Raw genomic sequence first — 11,305 nt, 5'->3', positions numbered from 1 at the left:
ATCATAGGTCTGAGCAACCAACAGTCAACTAATTTTGATATTGACAGGGTGCTAGTATATACAAGTTCAACTATTATACAGCCAACCATTGCTTCTCCAGCCCTGCCTCCCCCCACTCTCATATCCCACAGTGAAGGAAGCAAGTGACATAACATGTCTCTCAGTGATAATGTTTTTGGAATTTCTCTCTCTCCATTCCTAGTTATGGATTATCAAATGTTAGTGCAAGTTTTGTGGCAAAATAGTCACCATAAGTTAGGAAAAATATTTCTCAGGCAGGATAATACAAAAAGAAAAAATAGGGGAGAAACCATTTAATCCTGATTATGAATGCTGTAAAAATATATACTCAGAACCAAACCATACCATAACAGCACTCACTCCCAAGACTCAAAAAGCAACAATTTTATGCATAAAAAGGCAGCACTGTAAATATTACCCTATGACCTAAAGCACCAATATTTCACCTAGTGAAAAAACACAAAACAAACATGACTGCAACAAGATGTCTACACAGGCACTACATGCTAGCACAATGGTGGCCAACCTTTTTACACAGCGGGCCACATGAATATCAGCATTATCCGTAGGGGACAGCAAACATAAAATCCCTCACATATAAATTCTCTTCCCCACACATGGTTCCTGCATTTCTCTTCTTCCCTATCTCCAGTGGCGTTCCAACGCTGGCTGACATCCGGGGCGGAACGCCGATGCGCTCCCCCCGGGTGCAGCGTGACCCCCCTGGCGAAATGACACCCCCCCTGGGTGCACGCCGCTGGGGGGGGGGGGGTGCCATGGCGCACGCCTGTCGCCTCCGAGTTTGCATGTGTTCACTGCTCCCTCTGCCCCGGAACAGGAAGTAACCTGTTCCGGGGCAGAGGGAGCAGTGAACACATTCGAACTCAGAGACAGGGCGACAGGCGCGCCACGGCAACCCCCCAGCGGTGTGCACCCGGGGCGGACCGCACCCACCGCCCCCCCCTTGGTACGCCACTGCCTATCTCTCTTCCATGCCCTCATGGTCTCCTGCATCTCTCTCCTTCCTATTCTCCCCTCCAATGTCTAGCATCGCTCTCATTCCTTACCTCACTATCACTGCCCACCCCCTTTCTCCTACCCTCCATCCTATCACCCATGAGCTTCTTACCTCCCTCTCTTGGGGCAGCAAATCCAGAATAGACATTACAAGGCACATAGTCAAGGCCTGCCAGCCTCTGCCTCCTCTGAACTTCCAGTTTCAGAGGAGCAGATGGCAGCAGATCTTGAGCATAAGCAGATGCTCAAGGCTCCATGCTGGACGGCCATATGATGCCTATTATGGGATTTGCCACCTGGAGTGAGGGAGGTAAGAAGCTTGTGGGCGAGGGTGAAGTGGAAGGTTGTGATGCCTTCCCAGGCCATATAAAATTTAAGGACAGGTCACATATGGCCAGCGAGCTGTAGGTTGCCCACCCCTGTGCTAGTAGAATACCACAGTCTAATCACAAATGCAAAACCCAGGCATACCCTTGACAAATATGAAACAAGGAACCACACATCAGTAAAAGAGATATGAAGACAAAAACCTGAACTGGAAACCATGGAATGTCAGACTCTGCACACAACAATAACAGAGAAATAGAAACTGAAATGCAAAATACCAGAGATGTGCATTTCTAAAAGCTGACATATTCCATTTAATAAATTCAGAATAAGATATTTTTTTCTACCTTTGTTGTTTGAGTATTTTATTTTTCTATTCCTTTTAGTCCCAGTGTCTCTTTTCTGCTTTTGTATTTTTTTCCTGTCGTTGCAGGATCTCCTATTCATTTTACATTTCTTCTCCCTCCAAGTCCACCATCCATCTTCCCTCTATGTCTATATCTGTCCTGTCTAGCAACTTCCCTCTGTATCCCTGTCCCTATCCCTCACTCCTTTCATGTTCAGCATCTGCACTCTCAGTGTCCTTAAACTCCCTTATTGTCAAAATCTCTCCTCTGTGTCCCTATCTTGACCTGTTCTGCATTTACACACTGTAGTCCATATCCCCCCCCCTCTGATCAGCATTGCTCCTGTGGGTGGTGGTTAATGGAATTCACTAGGAGGAAGAAAAGATGAGCTCTCGCATGCTCAGTTTCATTAAAATGAACGTGCAGTGCACGGTGCGCTGAAAACAGGAGAGGAAGCAAGTGCGAGACCAGCGCGGTACAGATAAATGCTTCAGATAGCAGGGGTTGGGGACCTCCACTAGCAAAGGTACCTTGCGGCGGTGGTGGCGGGCAGTGGGGGGGGGGGGGCAGCGGCGCCAGGGGGAGGTGGCCTAAAATGTGACCCCCCACTTTGGGCTCTGGACCCCCCTCCTGCTGAGGTCTGGCTACGCCCCTGATGCATCCATATCACAAAGGGGCATGTCAGGGGTGTGTTAGGGGCAGGGTTTGGGCATTTCCAAAAACTGAATGTTTTTCTGCCATAATGGAACAAAGCAAAAATGCTCAGCCTAAAAGTTAAACGTTTTGGTCTAGACCTGTTTTAATCACAACTAAGTCAAAAAAAAGGTGCCCTACAAGACCACTGGAGGGATTAAGGCATGCACCCTTACTCCCCCAGTGGTTACTCTCCTCACCCCCCCCCCCAAAGATGTGAAAGAAACAGTGCATACCAGCCTCTGTGATAGCTTCAGATGTTATGGCCAGCTCTATTAGAACATCAAGCAGGTCCCTGGAGTAGCCTAGTGGTCAGTGCAGGGCAGTTGGAGAAGGGACCCCAGGCCCATATTCTACTCTGTTACACTTGTGGTGAAAGTGTGAGCTCTCTAAAACCCACAAAAAACCTACTGTACCCACATAAAGGTGACACCTGCAGCCATAAGGGCTATTGTGATGTACAGTTGGGTGCAGCAGGTTTTTGGTGGGTTTTGGAGGGCTCACCATACAATATAAAGGGGTAACAGTGAGATGTGTACCTGGGACCTTTTATGTGAAGTTCACTGCAGTGCCCCCTAGGGTGCCCCACTTTTCTACTGGGATGTCTGTGTGGCAGGTTAACTAAGTCTAAGAATGCTGCCCCTCCCCTTACATCCTAATGGCTTGTTTTTGTGCATTTTTCCCTTGGATTTTTTTTTTAATGGTCAAAAAGATAGATGCACTGAGTACAAAAGCATCTATCAAATGGCCATTTTTGAAACAAAAAGACAGAAGTTCAAAAATTTCTCTGCCACTTGGTTTTTCAACATTTTCAACAAAATGTCCAAAATCGAATGACATCATTTCAAAAATGCCCCTCCATATCTCTTTGACACCAGCATTGATGAATATCTTCACTGAACACTAAAGGAAGGTGAAGAAGCATCGACAATGTTCTTCATCATAGCATTACGCTGGGAGCAATGAAATTTTGACAGCACCCATTTCCTGGAAGCATCACTACAGAGAGGATCTACCATTCTCTTCAACTTCTGGTGAGATGTAATAGTCTCCATGAGTTTGATGTCAGACTACTGATACTCAAGGAACCCAGGAAGATATCACTACTCCTCCTGTGTCCTGTCCATTGTTGGCACTGAGAAAGTGAAGGATCCAGAAACTACTGAATCACTATCTGGACTGAATCCTTGAATTGACAATGGCTGCATACTGGTGCAGAATGAAGTACAACTGATACTGGAAACTAAAGGCATAGAACCAATGCTGAGGCATCAAAGGGTCTGCAGTCCAATTTTTATCCTGTCTAAATCTTTCTGGCTTCTAGGAGACGCTCTACAAGAAGGTAATATTGTTTTAAATGAAAAGGATTGCAGTGTGGTATGATGGACAGACCCTAGACACTTTTTCCTGGCCCATACAAAAAAATTGATTTAACACCTTCTACATTTATCAGAGTCAGGTTTAAAAACCAATTCAGTAATGGTTCACCTCACTGTGATTGGCACTTATCACTTCCATATAGAGGTAAGCCTATCTCTATTGGTTATTGGTTTTATGAAGAACTTGCTTCTATTGAAATTTCCTATCAATTCTCCCTAGGAGTAGCCTAGTAGTTAGTGCAGTGGACTTTGATCCTAGGGAACTGAGTTCAATTCCCACTGCAGCTCCTTGTGACTCTGGGCAAGTCACTTAACCCTCCATTGCCCCTGGTACAAAATATATATGTAAACCGCTTTGAATGTAGTTGGAAAAACCTCAGAAAGGTGGTATATCAAGACCCATTTCCCTTTCCCTTTATATATTGGTACCTCAGTGTAGTTTTGACCCAGTTGATGAAAGCTCTCTTTGAGCAACTGGACTTCTGGGAGCTAAAGTACCTGACCTGGAAGGTCCCATTTCTGGTGAGATCAGGCCTTCTGGTCTTAGTGATTGATTCACTCTAAACAAAGTTGTTCAACAATAGGGCATTTTGTGCAAGCATCCCGAGTTCCTGTCTAGAGTGGTGTCAGATTTCTGCCTTAACTAGTTAATCATCCTTTTAACATCCTTCTTGGGCTTCATGCCCACAATGGTGAAACTGCCTTGCACACCTTGGATTGGAAACAAGCTGTTGCCTTTTACATGGAGTGGACTAAAGCTTTTAGAAATTCCACCCAGCTTTTTGCTTCCTTTGACAACAATAATCCTGGGATTGGTATAGCCAAACCTCACTAGCTAATTGACTAGAAGAACCCATCTCAAGGGGTATGTCAGGGATTATGTTGTCTATGGAGTGTTGATGGCCTACCTAAGGTCTGCAAAGCTCAGATATGAACTTCAGTCTACACAGTCACAACACATTATTATTTAGAAATTGATTACTGATGCAACAGTAGGTTTGACCATCTTGAGGAACTTTGCCAAGATTTAGAATACAACTCCACCCCTAAAAGTTGTCTTTGTTTCACAAGAAAAACATAAAAACATACAAAAGTCCTATTGTCAAGAAAACCAATTTATTGCCCATTGGCATTCTGTTATATTTCTGTTTCTCCTTTTTCTTAAAGACAATTTGTAGCTAGGGATTCCATTATGTGAAGACTTATTATTCTACTTATCCTTGGCGGAAAAAAAAAGTACTTATCTGTTGCAAGTGTTCAAGGACAGAGGATATAAGTCCTAATAATACTCAGGACTTGGCTTCTACCAACTTTAAAGTTAAAAAGGGAATTGAGGTCACAAGTGCAGTTCTTGCTAGAAAGTTCTACAAGTTAGGAGAGCTTTGTTACTCTTTTTACTATGTTAGGTTCCATTGGATGACATAATTCATATGTGAGGAAGTTATATCTAGCTGTCCTGGGAGAACAGCTGCTACAGTAAGTACCTTAATTAAATGCCCATCTTGTAATATGCTGTTATATAGTACAACATGTGGAGGAGCATAATCAAAAGGGGCGCCCAAGGTTTCCTGAGGACGTCCTCGCAGGACGTCCTGGCGAAGGGGCGGGGAAACCCATATTATTGAAACAAGATGGGGGTCTATCTTTCGTTTCAACAATACAGTCGGGGATGCCCAAATCTTGACATTTAGGTCATCCCTAGAGATGGTTGTCCTTAGACTTGGTCATTTCAGATTTTTGGCGATAATGGAAACTAAGGACGCCCATCTCAGAAACGACCAAATGCAAGCCCTTTGGTCATGGGAGGAGCCAGCATTTGTAGTGCACTGGTCCCCCTGACATGCCAGGACACCAACTAGGCACCCTAGGGGCACTGCAGTGGACTTCAGAAAAAGCTCTCAGGTATATAGCTCCCTTACCTTGTGGGCTGAGCCCCCCAAACCCCCCCAAACCCACTCCCCACAACTGTACACCACTACCATAGCCCTTACAGGTGAAGGGGGCACCTAGATGTGGGTACAGTGGGTTTGTGGTGGGTTTTTGAGGGCTCACATTTACCACCACAAGTATAACAGGTGGGGGGGGGGGGGAATGGGCCTGTGTCCGTCTGCCTGAAGTGCACTGCACCCACTTAAACTGCTCCAGGGACCTGCATACTGCTGTGATGTACCTGAGTATGACATTTGAGGCTGGCATAGAGCCTGTCAAAAATATTTTGAAACATTTTTTTGAGGGTGGGAGGGGGTTAGTGACCACTGGGGGAGTAAGGGGAGGTCATCCCCGATTCCCTCCGGTGGTCATCTGGTCAGTTCGGGCACCTTTTCGTGGCTTGGTCGTAACAAAAAAAGGACCAAGTAAAGTCATCCAAGTGCTCGTCAGGGACGCCCTTCTTTTTTCGATTATGGGTCAAGGACACCCATATGTTAGGCACACCCAAGTCCCGCCTTCGCTATGCCTCCAACATGCCCCCGGGAACTTTGGTCATCCCCGTGATGGTGAGCAGTTGGAGATGCCCAAAATCGGCTTTCGATTATGCCAATTTGGGCGACCCTGGGAGAAGGACGCCCATCTCTGATTTGTGTAGAAAGATGGGCGTCCTCTTTTGAAAATAAGCCTGATAGCCGTCCATAGAGAGAAAGAGAGTGCACAGTACTGGAGGACATTGGACATGTTATTGCCATCGAAAAAGCTGCTGAGCAGCAATAACTTGGAGCCATTTCTATTTAATCCTGTAAATGACAGGAATATGCCTGTGAAATGTCTTTAACTCCTTGAAGTAGACTTCTGTGGTCTTTATCTCTTTTAACATAGCCCTGCTCTGTGAGATCTGAGAATAGCTGTGTGGATGCAGGGGCTGATCTTTAAGTCTCAGTGCACACATCATTTAACATGAAAAGTATGCAGAGAAATAAACATCTTGATCATACCTAATAAGCCTCTGTGGGTACAAGCCAGCAGTTAGATTTATCAGCTGACCTAGAATGGGGGTGATCATAAAACTCCCACCACTAAACAGTTGTATATGATGTCATCAGCTTGTAGACGCCTCCTGAGTGAAAGCTCTGCAGTCATGGATAATGAATTTTTGTTGCTATAAACTACTGGCTGGAATCCCAATTTTTTTCTGAGCAAGAGTCTGGGAGATGTCACCTAACATGCTGTCTGACCAAAAGATAAATGTTATCTCAGTATTGTTATAAATGGTTACCAGCTTGTTATTTTGCTGATCCTATTTATCCTGTATTGGTGATGCATATTTTGATATGTTTTGCATTCTACACAATCCTTGTATCCTTATGCAAGCTAATTGCACTTTGGATAGATATAAGCATTTGGAAAGCAATTTTATAATTACGCCTATGGTAAAAAGTACACCTGTACTTTTCTCTGTATAGGCTCTGCTTGGTTTTCAAAGCAGAAGCACATCACCCCAGAAAAAACTATGCACTTACATTTATAGCTGTTATTTGCAGCACACCATGTTTCTGGGTACAATTTTGCAGAAAAGGTAGAGGTAGTAGGGAAGGGATGTCCCTTCCCTACTACCTCTACCTTGTTTGATCATATCATAGGGAACTTTTCTTGTTTGTTGTGGTGTACTAAACTTATGCAGAGACACTTAAATTTTCAATGATATGCATATATGTGAAAACTGGACAGGAATGCCTCTGTTTGCTGTAGATAAAATTACTTGAATGCATGCATTTCAGGGACAGCCCAGCACTTGGAGGATTAGGCATCTGCCTAAGGTGGCACAATTCTGGAGATGGCATGGCAGCAGTAGGAACACTGGAAGATGGGAGATCTTGGATACAGAATTAAAGAGATAGTCAACATGCTTGTGCTCAAGGCATGCCACATCCCACCCCTGTCTGAATCTGGTACTGTGCTATTCCAGTGAGTTGAAATTAAGTAGATATGTTTATACTGAATGTTTTTGTTTGTGATTGCTGATTTATAATCTTTTAAATGATGTTAAATTTTCCATTCTGTTTGAAGAAACTTAAAAAATATTGGGCCCTGTTTACTAAGGTGCGTTAGCGTTTTTAACACACCTATAATTATTGCGTGTGGTAACCGTGTAAGTGCCTATAGGGATATTGTAGGCATGTACATAGTTAACGTGCATACATAGTTAATGTGCATTACAAACGCTAACCCGCCTATAATGTGGCTTAATAAACAGGGCCCATTGTGTTGTATTGTACCTGGTTGGTTATTACATTTTCAACTAAGCATTGCACTGCTGTAGGAGTGGGATTCTAGCCTTTATGTCCAACTATATTGTGGCCAGGTGGGATTTTCTATAGCCCAGTTACCTGATAGAGGGGTGGGAAGAGTCAGAGGGAGAGAATGTGCAGGCCTTGAGTATACACATGTGCTTAAAGCTCCATCTTGATCATTTAATATGACATTCACAAAATAGAAAACCAGTATAGATAGCTAATGCAGCAATGGCATACTAGTCGATAATAAGAAATTAAAAAACATTTTTTTTGAAAATGTGAAATGCCCTTAGATAGTCATAGATTCACTCATATGTCCCCAGATTCTATATAACGTCCCTAGAGATCCACGCTGAAATCAGTGCAGATTCTATAGCGATGTGCGTAACTTAACAAGCTTAACAAGCTACTGAGCACTGATAATGCACTTAACAAGCAATAATGAGCACTAATTGGCACTGATTTGAATTTACACACACAACTCACTAAGCGTATTCTGTAACGAAGTGTGCTGAACTTCTAATACATGCAGGCAAAAAGAGGCATGGTTATGGGCATTTCATGAGTGTTCTGAAATATACAAGCACAGTTATAGAATATGGCCCAGTCTGTGTAAATCTATGCTCCAGGATTTACACCACATTTTCATTGGTGTAAATGGATTCACGTAATTTTAGGCGCGGAAATATCAACTAAGATTATTCTATAATTGGCACCTAATTCCAGGCGCCAATGATAGAATATGCTTAATTGGAACTGATTTCAGTGCTGAGTTTTTAGGTGCTGTATATAGAATCTCCCCCATAGCATCCAATAATAGACACCTTCACTGCTAACTCCAGACTCTGTTCCTTTTATCTTGCTGCACCATATGCCTGAAATAGACTTCCTGAGCCAGTACGTCAAGCTCCATCTCTGGCCGTTTTCAAATCTAAGCTAAAAGCCCACCTTTTCGATACTGCTTTTAACTCCTAACCCTTATTCACTTTTTCAGAACCCTTATTTTATCATCCTCACTTTAATATTCCCTTATCTCTTGTTTGTTTGTTTAACTCCTAACCCTTGTTCACTTGTTCAGAACCCTTATTTTATCATCCTCACTTTAATATTCCTTTATCTCTTGTTTGTCCTGTTTGTCTGTCCTAATTAGATTGTAAGCTCTGTCAAGCAGGGTCTGTCTCTTCATGTTCAAGTGTACAGCGCTGCATATGTCTAGTAACGCTATAGAAATGATAAGTAGTAGTAGTAGTAGTGAATAAGATATGATTTCTTTCATTGGGCCATTTCAAAAGATACCAACACTATGCAAATCATAAATTACTTCAAGTGTTCAAACATAAATGTTCCCTAAACAAATTCTATTAAGTATATATAATTGCATCAAAAGGACTAGAAAGCCATAACTTTTATGGTGCTCTCCATGTCTATTAGCTAGAATGAAGCTCCTATGGAAAGACTAACCCAATTTTGGGCTTTCCTCAGATGCTCCTAAATGATGATGGATTTTCAGTCGAAAACCTACCCACATGTTTACTGCAGTTTAGTAAAAGGGCCCCTATGTGCCTTTCATTTACACCTGATTTTTGGCATGGACAATATTTCAGGGCTAATTTACGCATTTATGCTTGAATTTTCAAAAGGCAAATGCCATCTGGGTCACGACTCTGCTCGCTGTAAGTAAAAGTCTACATACAACAGGCTGTAGGCATGTGTAAGCATGTGGGGGGTAGACTCAAGAAAAATGTCAGGAAGTATTTTTTCATGGAGAGAGTGGTGGATACTTGGAATGCTCTCCCGCGGGAGGTGGTGGAGATGAAAACGGTAACAGAATTCAAACATGCGTGGGATAAACATAAAGGAATCCTGTTCAGAAGGAATGGATTCTCAGAAGCTTAGCCGAGATTAGGTGGCAGAGCTAGTGGGGGGAGGCAGGGCTAGTGCTGGGCAAGACTTCTACGGTCTGTGCCCAGAAGCGGAGCCAGGATGACGGCGCGGGGGGAGCGAAAGCGGACTTCCGCCGGTGCTGGCACACATTTTCAATGCAACACATTGAGAAAAAAATAGGCGCTGGAGCTGGCAGAACTCCATTTGGGGGAGCAGCCGCTCCCCTGGCACCCCCCTGGCTACGCCACTGTCTGTGCCCTGAAAATGGCAGTTACAAATCAAGGTAAGGTATACACATATGAGTTTATCTTGTTGGGCAGACTGGATGGACCGTGTAGGTCTTTTTCTGCCGTCATCTACTCTGTTACTAATGTTACTATGTTCTCCAGCATCAAGAAAAAGAACAGTAAGAAAAGAAATGAAGAAAATGAAGAAAAGTTCATTTATTTATCCACTACACTTGCCCCAGGTTGTTAAAAAACAGATGCTCGATGTGGCCACGTTTTGTCAAGGGCTGCTTCAGGGGCATACAAAATACCAATTGGTTCTAAAAACCAACCTTGCTCAACTAGTAAAATCAACATCTCCAACCAAAGCTGCAGTGTAGTGTTGGAGACACTGATTCTTTTCCAAATTGAATCTTGTTAGCCGGTTACCTTGTTGTTTTTTGGGACCTTCTTTCTCCAGCATCAATCAGAAAATTTTGAAAGGTTTAAAAATATTATAAAAGCCCTCTTACCAACTGAGATGTTTTTGAAACTTACCTTCTTACATCGTCTCCCAAATATGCTTGAATATGCAACTCTTGGGGTACTCTACAGATGTCTGCCAGATACTTAGAGGTTTCATTTCACATATATCATATGTGGTGATTTTCTTTTGGGTCATGCCAGGTTGCTTCCAGGAAACTTTTAGGGTTGCTTCATTTTTCCCATTGGAAATGAAATAAAAGATGGAAATCACTGCTGCCCCCAACCTAGTACTTTTTAAATTCTTCTTGCTGCTTTTATTTAAAAAACAAAAACAAAACACTGCATATACCCCATTTCCTTTCAGTCACTAACTATGGCTCACTGAGCAGGCCATGTATGATTTTGATGCTTCTCCTTTGAATTGCTTTTTCTTTATTAATGCCCTTCTGAAAATGCAGTCTCCAAACATGGACACAGCACTGAAGGCTGGGGCCTTACCAAAAGAAGTGTGGTGTTACGTTCCTCACCTGATTCCAGGCCTGCGCGTCTGATTCGCCGGCGAGGTGCGGTCCGGCAGAGCTAGCCGGCTTTTTGATGTTTCTCCAGGATGGGTCGGTTTCAATTTCCCAAGTCTGGCAGCCATCATCCGGCTTAGAGCACGGGCAGCGGCCATCTTGGCTAGCTCAGGAGGGGGCGGCCATCTTATATAAACGAGATCA

The 11,305-nt window shown here is 43.4% G+C and overlaps 1 long non-coding RNA gene across 1 annotated transcript; it reads left to right on the top strand.

Annotated features, from left to right (window-relative positions):
• The first annotated feature begins 2,297 nt into the window (after positions 1 to 2,297).
• LOC115470087 lies at positions 2,298 to 8,746 on the top strand. The gene is made up of 3 exons (XR_003942119.1): positions 2,298 to 2,309; positions 5,852 to 5,859; positions 8,640 to 8,746. It is a non-coding gene; the product is annotated as an uncharacterized LOC115470087 (long non-coding RNA).
• Positions 8,747 to 11,305: the final 2,559 nt, after the last annotated feature.

Source organism: Microcaecilia unicolor, chromosome 5 (assembly GCF_901765095.1).
Source record: "Microcaecilia unicolor chromosome 5, aMicUni1.1, whole genome shotgun sequence".
Taxonomy (NCBI): Eukaryota; Metazoa; Chordata; class Amphibia; order Gymnophiona; family Siphonopidae; genus Microcaecilia; species Microcaecilia unicolor.
The sequence above is the reverse complement of the archived record's forward strand: the minus strand, read 5'-3'. Positions and strand labels throughout refer to the sequence as shown.